The sequence below is a fragment of the Halictus rubicundus genome, chromosome 2 (genome assembly GCF_050948215.1).
Source record: "Halictus rubicundus isolate RS-2024b chromosome 2, iyHalRubi1_principal, whole genome shotgun sequence".
NCBI lineage: Eukaryota > Metazoa > Arthropoda > Insecta > Hymenoptera > Halictidae > Halictus > Halictus rubicundus.
Genome location: NC_135150.1, coordinates 24,279,888 through 24,297,094, shown reverse-complemented (window position 1 = coordinate 24,297,094; position 17,207 = coordinate 24,279,888). Strand labels below are relative to the sequence as shown.

The window sequence follows — 17,207 nt, the reverse complement described above, 5'->3', positions numbered from 1 at the left end:
ACGGATTTGATTCCCAAACCCGACTATAGCGTTTTTCAGTAGTAGGGTAATTCTTGTAGTCAGCCAGTCAAGGCTGGTAGTAATTTTAAGTTTTGTATCTTTTAACCTCTCAGCTGTGTATAAGAAGGTCATGAAACAGAATGATCCATTAAAATCTTCCAAAAATTATAACTTTTTCGTCATTTTCAGACATTCTACAATATTTTCAATCGTGAACAAAATGAAGAAAATGTGGTGTGAAATATTGAAAAGTTCATAGTTCATCAACTGCGTCATCGCTGGACAGCGGATTTTAGAATTCCTCACAAAAATGGGTAAATGTAATTTAAAACATTAAAAACATTATAAGAATTTAGAAATGCTACTGTACAATTTTTAGTCTATAGAGCACATTAACACTAAATCTGTCGAGGCTTAAACGTAACTGATGTCATGTCTTATAAAAATGACGAGATTGAATTTCTTTGGATTTTGTGCGCTTCGTATTATAATACATGCCCTAAATAAACATATTTATTTCACACAAAAGCATCATTATAATTTCAGTAATTGTAAAGTAAAGAATCTGGAGCCGGTTATTGTGACCACTGGTGGTAAAAATAACTTTCTATTTCAAACCAGTTTGTTGCAATTCAGGTCGAAAAATAAAAATTTACATTATAATCAACTTTTTCAAATGATTGCAGGAAAAAATAAATTTTTATTTCGCTCCAATTCGGCCCAAAATTTGTATTTCACATAAAGGTCCGCCGTCTAGATATCGCACAGTCTGACATTTTTCGACTGGAAGCGAAAAAATGTATCCTGTCAATTTTCTGCTGGAATTTTTCGGAGGCCCTCAAGTGATTATAATTAAGTTTTCGCGGAGGGAGAAATCAGTGTCCATCAAAGCGCAGGTGTCACGGGCGACAGTTTCTCGGCGAAAATATCGAGCGGGCTTGTCGTTTTCGCAATTTCTCTGGCGACGACGCCGCGCGAGCATCGTTTCTTGAAAAAACGAAAGAAAAAAAAACTGGCATGCGTCGGTTCGTCGTACATACGTCGACGGGACGCATCGTCCGTCGTGTGACACGTGTTCGCGTCGCCGTATCGCGGTACAAAAGGCCAATGCACCGTCGGCCGTCGCGGAACGTTGACGTTCGACGACTTATCGATCCCGGCTGCTTTCGCGTAAGTCGCCCCCGCAGCTCGTTTAATAAAATACGAGAGACCCCCACCCCCTTTCAGGGGGTTGGAAACGCAAGAAGGTAAGGGGAGGAAAGGGGTTTGAAACGGCGGCGCACCTTTATGTCTCTAGTCGGTGTGACGATCAACTCCGGCCATACCGTATCAATCATGGCAACGAACGCGAGACCGAGACCGCTTTATTCCGCGAAAGTCGACGCGACGCGACGCGACGCGCGACGCCCCGGCGTATGATATCCCTGGATGATCGTTCGAGGGGTAATTTCCAGCCGAGGCCGGCCCCCGCGACGATGAACTTTTATATCAAGATTTATCGGCGCCCTTTCATTTGCTTTTATGACAGTTTAACCCGGACCGCTGTAAAATTTGTAACGCCGCGATAACCCGGATACGATACCGTCTCTGTTTTACGCCCCTTAATCACCGGCACGCCTAAAAGACACCCTGTACACGTCCGACGATCGATCACCGGCCATTAGGCACTGTAGACCGTCTTTAGACTCGTTAATAATTCGGTTAACTGCCCGAGACTTGGCCACTTTCGACGCAATTGCGAATTATGCTACTTTCCGAACGAGCTACGGCTGATTGCGAAATTAACGTGGATTTTGAGTATTTTTTAGAAGTGGTATAATTTTGTTTTTCTGTTATGTTATTTTACATACAAGATGCACTTTTAACGAGGGTTCTATGGTTTCACTGTGCAATTGCGAATTATGCTACTTTCGGAACGAGCTGCGGCTGATTGCGAAACTAACGTGGATTTTGTGTATTTTTTAGAAATGGTATAATTTTGTTTTTTTTTTTTTTTTTTGTTACGTTATGTTACATACAGATGCACTTTTAACGAGGGTTCTATGGTTTCACTGTGCTAGGCGTGGAGAATGTGGGATAGACGGATCTTATGAATTATTCTACGAAGATAAGAATAGAGAAAATATTCATACTATTTGCTAAAAGGTTCCTCTCTGTGGTAATGTAAATGGTCTCTCATATCTCATAAGCTTGCAGGAATGTCATAAAGGAATAAAAATCCGCAGGTATGGTCGTAACTCTTCGAATTAGAAAATTCTTCAAGTGCTGCTCCCGCACTCTCTCCATTTCAAAGCAACTTATTCTTTGAAAAATCCTTTAAGTGCTAATTTAAGTGAAAATCCACGAATGTCCACGAAAAGAATCCAGAATCGTATTTTCGAAGCACTTATATAATTTTCCAAGTGTATTTCCAAGATAATTTAATTTTATACGAGGTGGGTATAGGAAATTGAGGAAGTATATTAAAACGTATGTTCATCTTCTTCGGAAATCCATTAAAATATACTATTTTGCATAACCTAACTCACAACTGTACTGCAGATTGCATTTACGTAAACATCACTAGTTAAAATACCAAACTGTAAAAAAGTTAGAAAAATTTAAGAATATTGTTGTATTCTCATTGATACAATAAAATTATGAAGAGTGTTATCACGTTTTCACTTAATACTAAACCTACCAAGCATTAACAGTATCTGGTAAATATTGCCTCGTCAAAATATCAACCCTCTTGAGATCGTCCGTAATTTTCAACACAATAAATGCTTGGACAAGGAAATTTATTCCACTATTTTCCATAAATGAATTTTCATAGTTTCAATAATTGTGAAATACAAAACCGGTCATTTTGACCGTGGTAGGTTCAGCGTTAACTATTGCTCCTTGCAATTGATGGCGTCAATTTTTATTTGGCACAAAGATGCATAGCCTAATCACTCGGCTCCATGCACTCATAACAGAACCGAGTAGATAGAAAACAGCATTTAAAGAATTTAAAAACCCTATTTTTCCATTTTCGCTATAATTCCTAAGAAGATAAATGAACGTCCGCGTGTAGCTCCTGGGCGTCGCACCAGATGAAGACAATTTTTATCTCGCATAAGAATCCGCAGTCTAATCCCCACAGCTTCGACCCTAATTCCCTCGCCGTCTCGCATACTTTATTTCCCGGTCCCAACAAATGAGGAGCAGCGAATCCAATTATTCAGTAACAATATAAGCCGCGCAGGACCGCGGGGGAATAAAGGATTGAAGAATAATTTTGATCGAATCCTGCCGCGTAGCGTACAGGAGGCGGGTCGAGTGGTTTTCCATTCGAGGAGACGACATTTCACGTGCACCGGCGTAATAGACATCGTTCTCCGGGAAAAAGTTTAGAACCCCGGGAAAAAGTTCTTTATCGTGGTCGGGGCTCTTTGAAGTACCTCTGACGGAAGACAATGGAGTGTTTTATTTCAAACGTGATATCCAGGAGCGCGGAATTGCCCGTACCTTTTACTGGCACTGATTTAAAACTGTCCAGAACGTTGCTACCTATGTATTGCGCAACGCGAACGCGAGCGCGCGCGCGCGCCTCTTAAGGGAACGGGTGTACGCTTCGTGTATACATTATTCGGGACGTCAAGATCTCGAAGCGAGCTTGGAGCAGACCGAACGAACGAACGAACGAACGGTGAACGACACGCATCCACCGAGCGATTTTTCCGTGACACGGTTTCCGGCGACGTTATCAGTTTATAAAATATTTCAGCTTCCGGCGTCAGGCGACTCAGCGAGCTGATTCGACCGGGCGAATCATACCGCCAGCCCGGAGCGGAACGGAGCGGATCCGCTCGATGCAACACTCGAGACACGACCAGGAATATTTTAATTCGATGATGCACCACTGTAGTCCATTATTCCCAAAGCCTGTGCAAAATCCTGTGAATGAATTTACAGGGTGTTCATATCGAACTTTCCAACTTTCTGTTATAAGTGGGTCAATGATGTCGTCCATACAGATTGCCATTCAAATTCTCTTGGAAAAACAGAGGATAATAGCATTTCCTAAAATGCCTGCCCAAACATTTATTTTTTCCGGTCATTACTTTCTCTAATAAGATGTGGACTTTCGGCACTCCAGTAACGACAGTTATGACGATTTAGAGCATCGTTTCAGAAAAAAGTGCATTAGTCACTAAAAGAAATGTTTTTAATTGGATTAGGAGTGACGTTGATCATATTTGTTAATTCCCCTCAAAACTCAATCCGCCTGTCAAAGTCGTCTTCCAATAACTTTTGATGCAACTGCATTTCTTAAGGATGAGACTTGTTATGTTTAAAAAATTTATGCACAGATCTGATACACCAGTTGCCATTGAAACTTGTCGAATTGAACTCTAGTAGGATTCACGGTAAACTGTCCTATAATTTCGATTTGATCAGCTTCTTTTAAGAATTTTGACTGGTTTCTTTTTAAATTTGTCACCGATCCTGTTTCCTTAAACTTTGCAACTAATTGTAACACGTACGTATGAGAAACATGTGTATCAGGATGTCTCTCATTAAACGTAGCAGCAGTTCGACGAGCACACTAATCAGCTACATAAATAAAAATTATTTGTACTCGTTCTTCTAAAGAATACACCATTTTATACAATCAATTGTACTACGATATAGTATCTCTTATTGCAATGATTCTTATATTGAATCTTATATTGAAAGACAAACAACATAAACAAGAGATCAAAAGAATTTTACACAATAATATGCCTCGCTCTATTTCTCTTTACAGATCTCCGAAACTAGTGCCCCGAAAAATGCCCCCTTCTTTTCCCCTCGAAATCCTCGAACACTTTTTTAATATCTTTCATACTTTTCTAGATATTCGGCTGGAAAGTTTTCAAATGAACACCCTGTATAAGTTATAGTATTTGTTAGTCTCGCGTTATTTATTAGAAGGGGATCAGTATCAGGGCTCTCCTGATTAGTAGAATTTGATCTTGGCAGACTAGAAAACTACCCTTATTTGGGAGAGGGAGGTGAGTGCTTCATTTTAAGGGCTCACGCTATGCCAGACTAAATTTTCTAACCGATCTACTGTTTCACCTTGTAACAAATTTGATTGAATGATGTGTCACGATATTTTCAAAATCAAAGTTCATTTAAATCTGCAAATCTCCTATTCCTCTCTGGAATGGCGTAACGAATTGTTTTTACACGGTTTTCCCAGGGGTGTCGCGGCATTTTCCCCGGCAATTTTCGAAAAATAACGCAATTATGGCTCGTCGGGCTTGCCTGTAATTCAGCGATTCACGAAATGTAATTTCTATTTAATTTCCATTCGCCGCGAAGGGAAAAGCGTTCGGTTCAATCCGTCGGAGGGAGAATTTTGTTTATTCCTCGTTTAATTAAACCGTCGGTGTATAGAAGGAGGGAGGGGGGGGGGGTGTTCCGAAAAAGACCGCGGAGTATTGCGAGGGAGTTGTAAGCCCACGGGTACGTAGATACTTTTAATTACGGTCTATCGCGCAAGCATGATGGACGTTTCGATAACGGAACCGAACGCGCTCGAATAATATACAATACGCCGGCAGCAGGTTTCTCCGGTGCTTGATTCGCTCGAAAATGTGGACCAATAATAAGAGTTCTTGGTTCGAGAGATCTAATTAATGTTATTAGCCGCCTCTGCGACGAAAATTAGACGAATGCGAAACTGTCACAGCTTGAGAAACGTTTAGGAACGTTCTTAGGTTCAATTTATCCTGTTTAGAAAGACATTTTTATTCAACTCCTGTTTCATTGCAAAATTTTTGCTTTTTATAAAGATCCACCGTTTGGCCATTAATAATGCCGCGAGTATTTCTCATCCTCGAGAAAATTACGTTTGAAAAATGCCGGATGGATAAGGATTAAATGGAAGCAGAATTATTTTAAAGGAAAGAAAGGTTGTGCAATGTCTGAAGGCATAGAATGAGTGAATGATGATTGACCTGAGATGATACATATTGAAAATATTCAGCTTTTCAATGAGAATTAGTGTAAAAGTAGGGTCTAAATATGCGTATCCTACATTACTTTATAAGAATAGAGAAAATACATTTATTCAAATTTTTAGCCATTTCTTTTACGATATATACCCAAAGAAATAATTGATATTGGTAAATTAACCCTTTGCAGAAGCAATTTTAACTCCAAAACGAAACAATTCTTCCGACCTAGAATATTTCCCTCCTACAGACTATGTTTCAGGTTATACATACAAAAATCGTGCAATTTACTCGCACAGTACTGAAGTGTTTAGTAATTGACGAAGTACAAACAAACTTAATAAAGTTAAATATATTTTGAATAATGATACAGGGCTAGGGGTTAAGAATACTATAATCCATCATTTTGACGGGTCATGTAAACCTAGTGTTAAGGAAAATCACCAAATAACTGTTCAAATGGACAGAATCATCAACAGTGTTGTCACGAAACGCACCCTCCTCCTGACGTTCGATAAAAATTGGTAAAAGCCTCTTACACACAAAAAAAGTACTCGTTCAACAAAGACGTACAGTACACGCAAGCACGAAGAGCCCGCGTCCAGCAAATTTGAAGAAGAATACCCCGCTCCGAAGAACCAGAAATCTTGCGACAAAACGCGCGTTGTTATCCGTTTTCAATCGCGTTTGAAAAACGTTGGGACCGAGCGGGCACCGTCGAATGCCCTCGAGATTAAATTGCGCTGTCCGGAGCGGGTCTATAGGCCTCGAAGAGGAAACAAAACGGGGACAAAGGCCTGCAGGACAACGGCTGCGGAGAAAGGACAGCGAGGGGCGGGGGAGGGGGGGGGCGGACAGCGAAGCGGCCGAGCCCGGAAATTGGCGAAACTTCGCGGAAGGTAAATTAGCGACGATAATAAAAAGCTCTGTCTCCGTCGAAATTCTCCATTCTTTTTCCTGGGTGGAACCGAAAACTGTTCCCGTTTTCCGGGCGGCTCTCGAGGGCTCGAATTATGAGATGCCCCCGCAACGGAACAGACCTTCGTTCTGTCTCTCGACGGTTTACCCGGGTCCCGTCCGTGCCTCCGCTTGCGGAAAAACGACCGCGTCGACGAGCCAAAAACAATTTGGTTAATGCTCCGCCGTCTCTGATAAGACAACTGATGTACGTCGAGCCCGATCCATCCAACCCCGCGTCGAAAAAGAGGATCATCCCCCGCGTAATCTCGCCGGATTTGCATTTAGAGGGGAACGTTTAGGCGTAGGACTACCGTGCTCTCCCTCTCTCTCTCTCTTTCTCTCTCTCTCTTTCTCTCTCTCGCGGTGCATTCCGTGGAAGAGCTTCTGTTTTTCATCCCTTATTCCAGCGACGGTGTATATCGAACGATACCACCTCGACAGATGCACAGAGAGTTTCTTTCTTCATTATCGACGCTGACGGAGACGGACGCCTAATGCAGTCTGACTCGCGCGGGACCATTCTCCTGAGCCAGTCCGAGAATGGTTTAAAAGTTTCATTGTATGTACTTGGGAACGAGATTCCGGTGGCGGGATACGCGTGTTCTTTTTCGGACTTTGTGCACCTACGAACTCTAATTGTGCGTTTCTTTTTTCGGAATTCCATTTCATTTTTAGTTGGTGCGTGAGAGGATTGAATAAATTATTGGAAATACACGAATTCGTAGCGAAAGGATTTCATTATGAATTTTTTGCTTGAATAGTTTGTGAAAGTCTTTGGAAATGACGTGTAAAACAGTATTAAAGGAGACCAGATTTTATGACTGATTTTGGGACTGTGTGTAGGTATGTCAAACTAGTCTGTGTGGCTTCGTTGTCTCTTCTAAATTCCATTTAATTTTTAGTGGGTGGTTGGAACAATTAAATAAATGATTGGAAATAAACGAATTTATAGAGAAAGGTGTGGCTTTTATCCTAGGGTGAATTTTCCGCTTTTATAATTTGTGAAAGTCTTTAGAAATGATCTGTAAAACAGTGTTGAAGGAGACTAGATTTTTTTATAACTGATTTTTAAACTGTGTATATGTGAAACTAGTCTGTGTTTCTTCGTTGTTTTTTCTGAATTTCATTTCATTTTTAGTGGATGGTTGAGAGGATAGTATAAATTATTGGAAATAAACGAATTCATAGCAAAAGGGGTTGCTTTTATCGTAGGATTAATTTTTTATTTTGATAGTTTGTGAGAGTCTTTGGAAGTGATCTCTAAAACAGTGTTAAAGGAGACTAGATTTTTTTATAACTGATTTTTAAACTGTGTATATGTGAAACTAGTCTGTGTTCCTTCATTGTTTTTTCTGAATTCCATTTAATTTTTAGTGGGTGGTTGAGACGACTAAATAAATGATTGGAAATAAATGAATTCATAGTGAAAGAGGTGGCTTTTATCACAGGATTAATTTTTCATTCTGATAGTTTGTAAAAGTCTTTGGAAATGATCTGTAAAACAGTGTCAATGGAGACTATATTTTATATCTGATTTTGGGACTGTGTACAGATATGTGAAACTAGTCTGTGTGTCTTCGTTGTTTCGTCTGAATCCCATTCAATTTTTAGTGGGTGGTTGAGGCGATTGAATAAATGATTGGAAATAAACGAATTCATAATGAAGGGTTGGCTTTTATTAGAGGGTGAATTTTTCGCATCGATGGAGTTTTGAACTGTGTATATGTGAAGTTTGTCTGTCTGCCTGGATGTTTATGGCACTGGTAAGGCAGTCGTGTAAAGACAAGCTTTCTTTTTCCCACTCGATACTGTTGCCTGGCGCCAAGGCTCGAGCAACTAAGAAGCAATTAAGAAACAACGGGTGAAAGGATAATCGTTTTAGTTTTCTCCGCGGTTAGTTGGATCGAATGGCTACTCGAGGAAGCAGGTAATTTGGTGCTAAGAATCCGGTATTAAGAATCCCGTATTAATAATCGTGCACCGTATAATACAATTATCTCGAAAATATGAACATCCTAGAGATAATAGAAAGTGTACTAACGCACTCAATATTAAAACTCTTTTCTGTGCAATACGGTAATTTAAAAAATTGACACGTTCACTGTCGATAAGTAAAAATCTCGAAAGCTCTAAGTAATTGCAATAAAAACTGCACAGTTAAAGCTTGTTACAGTGATTAATAAATCGTGTTTTATATGATACCGTATACTACTGAATAAAAGAAACTTTCATCACAGAAATAATAATTGTTCGTCCCACGATAATACCGTAACGAACTGAAATACGTTTCTTTTAGAATACAATGACTATTTCGCCGGTAACGATTGTTGTCGGAGCAAGCGGCATCCGCGATTCAGCACGAGCAGTTTTTTTCCCGAGATTCGCTGCTCTAAAAACATAACTCACCAGGAAACAGGTCCCGTGCTGCTGTCACGAGGTACTCGGAATCGTTCCTGCATTTTTTAAACGCACTTTGCAGCATCGTGGATAATTTCCATCCGCGTGGAATAAATAAAAGAGCAACACCCCCCCCCCCCCCTCCCCACGGCTTAACGGTGCTGGGAACGCAACAAGAAACCTCGAAGAAGTGGAAGCAATCGCAATAAAATTTGTTGCCGCAAACCGAAGCGGGGAGGGGCTGACCAACGGAGAAAAAAAAACAAAAGAAAAAAAGAGAAGAAGCGCACGAGAAGAGAGACAAGCGCTGATTTGCAAGTTAAAAGCGTGCCGGTGGTATCTGAAATTGCCTGGAACTTCCGGGCGTGTTTCGGAGCGAGTTGGGAATTTTTGGGCGAATTCGAAATTGAACTTCGCCGAACTTCGCTCGTGCGTCTGGTATAGACTATTCTTCAACTACGAAATCCATTAGGAACGCGAGAAACCCGTGCGATATTTCTGTAAACTTCGCCGGTTAATTAAAAAAGTTACTGTGCGTCTTTTGATTTCTGTTCATCCCTTTAATCAGCGAGAAATTAATTCGGGGAAAATAAACTCGACAGCTAGACACTATTAGGTTCCATTTTAACTTTTCTCCCGAGCCCGTGCTTCGTAATATTAATTCGAAGTAATGAATTTGGCGGACAAAATTGTTTAAGTACGGATGCTGTTTCTTCCCTTCAAGTGGTAACAAATTTTTTAGAAAATTTATATATACATAAATTCTATTCTTTCTTTAAGGAATTATTAAAGACAAATATGTTCTAATTAATGAAGCTACAAGGAAAATATAACGATAAAGGCGTTAATCATTTTCACACTTCAAAATTGGGTCGCAAGAATACTAGCTTTTGAAACACAGACGTAATCAAACGGAAAACGGAAATAGCTTTGAAATATTCAATGCGACATTAGTTTTTTGTGAATTTTTAAAACCTGTTAAAATAAATGTTATCCGTTATTGTTCCAAAAAAAAAAAAAAAACGTACGAACACGTACCTATGCTTGAAGTTATAAAAATGAAATAGAAAAATTCCCAGAGAAAATTACTTTTTCACGTGCAGAAAGTCGATATTTTTCAGGCGATATTTTTTTGTAAATTTTTTTTTTAGCTACGGCAGATTTTGTCAAAGTACCTGACAGCAATTCAGCGACTGTACGTGCAACAGTATATTGCTATTGTAAAAATATAAGTGAGGATGCTTTGAAACTTCTGTAAGGCTATTGCATTTTTCGCTTTGATTTGTTCTATTTCTACATGCAAAATTTTCAATAAAAGGTTCGAAAAAATGCACCGATATTTCTTTGTGAATGTACGCGAAAATATTTCGACAGTTATTGCATTTTAAGAGGGAAATTAGGGTATGGAGATTGAAGGTCGTCTCGGAGGCTTATTTTTGAGATTTTTTGTAAAAACGTCCATTGTTTTAGTCCGGACAATAGATTTTTGTGTTTAGCATGACAAAGGTGACGTCGAGATGGATTTCAACAACTTAGGATGACCGTGGACTAAAAATTGCACGTGCAATGTGCATAAAGTGAAATAAAAGCGAGCACTTCATATAACTTTTTATGTAAAAAAAAAATTACAATAAAAAACGATGGCCTGATTTTGCATGAAATTGTGCAAATTGATGCAAAATCTTCCACTGAATAACCTTGGCATGACCTTGGTCTAAAAATTGCACCAACCAATGTGCATAAAGTGAAATAAAAGCGACCATTTCATGTAACTTTTTACGAAAAAAAAAGAATTACAATAAAAAGCAATGGTCCGTTTTTTTTTAATTAAATTGACTGAACAATTAAATTTCACTGAAACACAGTGCGAATTGATATGAAATGGTAGCTGTTTTAATAAAACGTTCAGAGAAACGTACTTCGGCAATGTTCACAGTAGAGTGCAGACAAAATATGTCATATTACGAGAAATCCATGCTATAAACGGCTTCGAGCGGATCCGCCATTTTGCAGGGGGCGAGCAGATACAAGGAGCGCATCCTCGCGAAACTGGCTCGACAAATCGAATCGCAGGAAAGTTCTCGAGATTGATAAACTCGGTGGAACGGTTGCTGGTATCGAATGGAGACGAGCCCTGCGGCCGGAAACGCGGGCGCAGCAGCTTCTCGCGGAATATAAACCGTTGCGGAAACGCGTCCTCCGATACAATTTTGTTTGACTTTCAAATAGAAAGGCCGACGCGACGGTGAGCCCCGTCCCTCGAACTTGTTACGAATTTTCTTCAAAAAACGTTGACCTCCTTTTCCTTCCACGGAAACTGAAAGAGAGAGAGAGAGAGAGAGAGAGAGAGAGAGAGAGAGAGAGAGAGCGCTACCGATTTTTCCCCGGCGACACTTGGAAATACTTTTATTACCGACGGAAAAATGGCCGCTCGGGAAACGTAATCCCTGGAACGGAATATTTCGTCGATGATCGCTCGTAAACTATCGATTCTCCGGGTCGGCTTTCTGGATTTTGCCGGAGTGGATTTTGTGCTTGGAAAATATACTGCGCTTCGCGAAATTCGCCGGGAAAACGCGCCTGTCTGAACGGGAAACAAAACTTTTGCTACGCTAACTCGCTGGAATTTCACAACTCCTGGTATAGTGCGTGGAAAAATCGCAGATCTGGGTTCCAGGCTGCCGAATCTTCCGCGAAGATCCATACGCTCGATGCTGCACGAATTTCGTGGGTTCAATCTGTTTCAGCATCGTGTGCTTCATTTTTATAAACGCTTTATCTTTTAATTGTACGCTTTCCTCGACTTCTCCAAATTGAAAGAAGAGGAACCAAATATCAGAAAATATATTGAATTGGCTTTTTAATGCCGGTTTATTCTTTTTATTAGTCTTTTCTTCTTTTTATTGACCTTCTCTCCTTTTTATTAGCCATTTCTTTTTTTTTTTTTTATTTGATTTCCCTTCAGTATACTCTTCTTCTCAACCTCAAGAAATGAATTTTTATTTGATTCTCGTCTGTCGCGATTGTTCAAGAGAATTTTGGTCTCACCTTCCAGTGAATGAAGGTTGACCTCCTTTGTCATCGGTGATTTTCTAAAACAAGAAGAAAATTCAGATTTATCTACATTTACATTAATTTTCGAACATTAATTAAAAGACGAATAAAATTGTATTTCTACTATGAACGAAAGAATAACATTCTAACTTAACACTAGAATTGAACATTTACACACATATCTGTTTATAATAACGACAAAATTGAATTTATTCAGACCATCGCACCGTTCCTTGTATGCACGAATAAATTTGTATAATTTCAATAATTGCCGGAGAACAAATCAGAAAGGTGTTATTTTGACATGCCCAGGATTTTTCGCCGATTTGAAATCTACGTCACCAGTTCGACTCAGTTATTTTGACATGAAAGAGTAAGTAACAAATTTCTATTCGTTCGGATTAGTTTTACGGGTGGAAATAAAGGTCCCCCGGCCCATTTGATCCCTGGATTGATCACGGATTTGCCATTCGGAACGGGAAGGGACGGTTTTTCACCGGCGAAGGGCTGCGGCTGACGGAGGGCCATGGATTCCGCAGAAAAGATGACAGGGCCGGATTATACCGTCCCCCGGTGATTTTTTCCGCGGGACGAACTTTCCTCTTAGCGGATCGACCGCGAGATGGAAGTCCCCCAGAAGTCGCTTCCCTTTAGAACCAAGTCCCGCGAACCAGGTCCGGGAAGACGAACTTTCACCAGCGAGTAAATGGCGCTCCTTTTCCGCTTCCACCCTTCATTTCGCCCCTACATAAATCTTCCATTTGCATTCCACCCTGGCCGCCAAAGACCTCCTTATTTTTCGTTACTCGTGGCTTCGTGTCCTCGGATTAATTGGCCGCGATATCAGCCTTGCTCCTTGCAAGAGATAAAGGACCTCGCAGTCCAGGAACATCACTTGGTTGCCAACTTCACGACACGGGACTGGTTGAAGATAAAATTGCGAACACTCGGGGAGATGCAGTTGAGTATTTTCGAAATCGGCCCTTTAAAAATATACAGTCAATTTAAATAATTTTGAGACACTTATTGCAGCACTCTTTAAAATATTTTTATCCGAGGCTGAATTGAAAATTTAAAATATACGTTTTGTAGATTTATGTTAGCTGAATATAGTCTGAAAATGTCATCGAAATCGGTTGACATTACTACGAGCTTCAATTCTGAAATAAGTTGACGGTGGTGGGACTGTCTTTACCAAAAATTGCGAAGAGAACAATTGTTATATATTTAAAAATTTATTTCACACGTTATCTAGTGTATATAAAAAAATTCCATTGCATTCGATAAAATTTTGAAGAAGTTATTCTGTTTTAAAAAGTGTTCAAACATTAATAGCATTAAAGATTCACTGTACATTTTATTTCCACAATTATTTTCTGCATTCTCCCCCTGACGTTGCACAGGCTGGTAGAAGCACTACTAAATAATCAGGTAGACGTCAGCTAATCGAGTGTTCCAAGCAGTTCTAAATTAAAATCGAAATGCTACTAAATTTTACGAAGTGGAGAACACAAGGGACCATTTAATGGCATTTTCCTTGCATCCAATGAGAGTCTGATTGACTGGTTACGCTGTTTCTTTCTTAACACAGCGAGGTATTAGCAGAAAAAGTTATGGCCCCGCATCGCCGATGTACATCGGCGAGATACATCAATGCCAGGTTCCCCGTGGAAGCACAATATCCGAGTTTCCGGTAAACTAATTTTTTAAACAACGCTCGGTGCTCGTTCTCCCAACGACTCGTGCATCACCCCGAATCATTATTCCACTTCCACTGTTCACCCCCAAGTACGTGATCAGTTTGTTAACCGTAATGGCGCTCGGCACACTTCCTGTTTCAACGTCGCTTTCGACCCCCATACCGTGAATAATATCCGTGAAGTATAACGGCGTCGCTGAGACTCGTTGAACGGGCAATTCGTCAACGCTGAACGCCAACAAAAACCGTTCTACGGCCGAAAACGACCCTACAGTCAAGCACCATTCTACAGTCAGACGTGATTCTACGGGCAAACACGTTTCTACCATTTTTTTCACAAAAGCTGAGTATTTTCGCAAAGAAATTAATTCCTTGGACAACATTTGTACAGATTATTAGGTCAGTGACATTCATTCTGAAGGAGGAAATTGATGGCTTTGATGGCTATACAGATGGCAATGTTCAACTCCGTTTATTATTGGTTCGCGAATTTTTTCAAACATGTGCTCAATGGTACTTTATCTAGATTCATTCGACTTCCAACTGCTATCAATTTTACGTAACCTCTGATTTAAAATAATGGTAATTCAATTGTCAGGAGCTGAATGTGTATTTCCTGAAACAGACAGATGGGGTCTTTAAAATGGCCCTAAATGAACTAGGTTAAAATGGACCCCGGTGGAGGCGCCACTAAAAATTGTTGCGGCATTACTTCAAGGAAATTACAAAAAATATTACGAAATATTCGTCTCATTACAAACTTTGTATTTGATAGATTACTAAACATTGAAATATTGTATGAGTATTCAAACGCGTCACGCGAATAGCGCGGTAGAAGGGGAAATCAGAGTGGGGGAAGAAGTCTTGATCTGGCGACACTGGTCACAGCACGGACCCGAGGATTGAGCTTATATCAAGACTTTACTGTAGATTACCATTTTTCCATAAAAAAAGTTGTTCTTTTTCTCCGTAACGCCCTAACAAACCTATTAAACATTTTCTGTTAATATTCATCCTTAAATACCTTCTGCTATGTTAGAAATGTATACCTTGAACATAATTGTTTACAATTTTAACGTTATATGGACTTGTACGGAGCCATAGCACTCACATCTTGATTCCACCCGGAATTGCTACATCCGATTTTTGGCCAGTAATCAAGATTATTCAAATGGCGAGCGAGAAGAACATTAATTTTTTAAGCGGGACTCCGGGAGACTAAAAATTAGCCGAGCTCCCCGGACGGTCGCCGTTAGGCCCGTTAATGAGCCGGAATTATCATGAGCGGACCCCGAGGCGAAAAAGTATGGTAATTAGTGGCGGGAGACCGGATTGAACTTGACAATTTCGCGGCAATTTAACGGGAGATATACTGTACATATTCGTTGGCGTCGTCGTTCGTAGAAGCCACCGCCGATTCTACGGTAGGTCCGAAAATCCAGCCGCGTCGACCGCGTCCATGATGTAAATCATTTTGTCCCTGGTCTGACGGCGCACCGATGGCACTTGCAACGCGGCCATAAATGTCTCTGCTATTGCCGTAATACACTCGGTTTTAAAGTATCGCCGCGCCACGGCTCGCTGAAAATTTCACGAGGAATTAAATCGAATTAATTTTGATGCACGCCGCGCGGACGAATTCCTCGTCTCCTCTTTCGTTTTTTCGACAAGCGAACCGTGCTCGTGGATCGAGGCTCAGCTGTTCGGAACCTGCGTAAGCACACTTTTTAAAATTTATCCCCTTGAATGAAATTGATCGATTTCGAACGAGATACGGAAACATAGTGAATGATGATACCGCGACTCCCACTAATATTCGGACGCTTTTAAAAATCGTATATTTTTATTAATATTTTACCATACGACTTGGATTTTGTAGAAGAAGCTAGCACAATTGGTTGCCACATAAAATGAAAAAAAGATTTTTACAGAAATTGAAGTTGGTCGACATTGCAAAGAAAATACTAAAAGTTGTATTTTGCAACTTTTTAATGTGGACTTACATGGAAAATTTAGAAAGTACGATTTGTAGATCTGTATCAATTGTACACATTCTGAGAATTTCATCAAAATTAGATGTTTCAAAATGATCACATACGGGAGAAATTCCCTGACATCCCTTAAGCTTTCATAATCGTTTGTAGCTCATTGCAACGTTGACCGATTTAGATGAAATATTCAGAATATGTATAATTTCCAATTGTTCTGACTTCTCAAAAAAATTCAAGTAGTATAGCCCAATATTGACAAAGTTATGCGATCTTTAAGAGCGTCCGAATATTAGTGGGAGTCATTGTACGTTTGATTACACGAATCAGCTTCGTTCAATTCAGAGGATGTGACGCAGCAACCATTTTCTGAACGTTCCGGAGCGTCTCTGTCGAAAAAATGAGCGCGATCGCAATTATGCTCGCGGTTTTCGCGTCGGAAGATCGGGAAAACTGAGAAAACCGATGCCTGAAAATTACAACGGGGTTTCCGGGCAGCTCAAGAAGAAGTGTCAGCGGAAATTGGTCGAGATATCAGAATCCGAAGCTGCAGCAAACGAGTCGGTTCATTTATTCCCTAGCATCGGTAAATGCATATTGATCTACCGACCGTGTAACCTGAATTCTCTTCCATACGCGTATCTGCGCTCGACAGACTGTTCGATGATGCTTTGGTGCCTTTGTGGTCAACACTGTTGCGAATCAATCTGCTGCTAAACTCACCATTAATTTTTTCGCGAATTATTGCACATTTAATTGTTGCGGTGACTTCATTTTTATTTTTCGCGAGGCTGGTAAATAATGAACATTCTTTAAACTACTTCCAGATTCATTGTCAGTGGATTTTATGCATTCACGGCAAAAATGAGCAGGTGCAATTTGAAACAATGGGAAGATGGAAAGAATTTAGGAATGTTAATATATAACATTTTCATTTAATATTATGAAAGAAAGAATTTATTTTATTTCTATCTCTTGCAAATGGTGCAGGAAATATTTATTTTTCTGTTTATTAATTTTAGGGTTGCCTTTGTGGTCGACATTGAGACGTGATTAAATAAATTATACAAGAAAATATCGTTTCTGTTAAACATTCGCATACTCGCTGTCAAATTGACCGTGTCAAAAAATCGTCTAGTG

General features: G+C 40.0%; 1 long non-coding RNA gene across 1 annotated transcript in view; it reads left to right on the top strand.

The window, feature by feature from the left end:
• Nucleotides 1–17,207, top strand: part of LOC143365731 (uncharacterized) — a 235,310-nt gene that overhangs the window by 217,993 nt on the left and 110 nt on the right. The gene's annotated exons all lie outside the window — the stretch shown is intronic.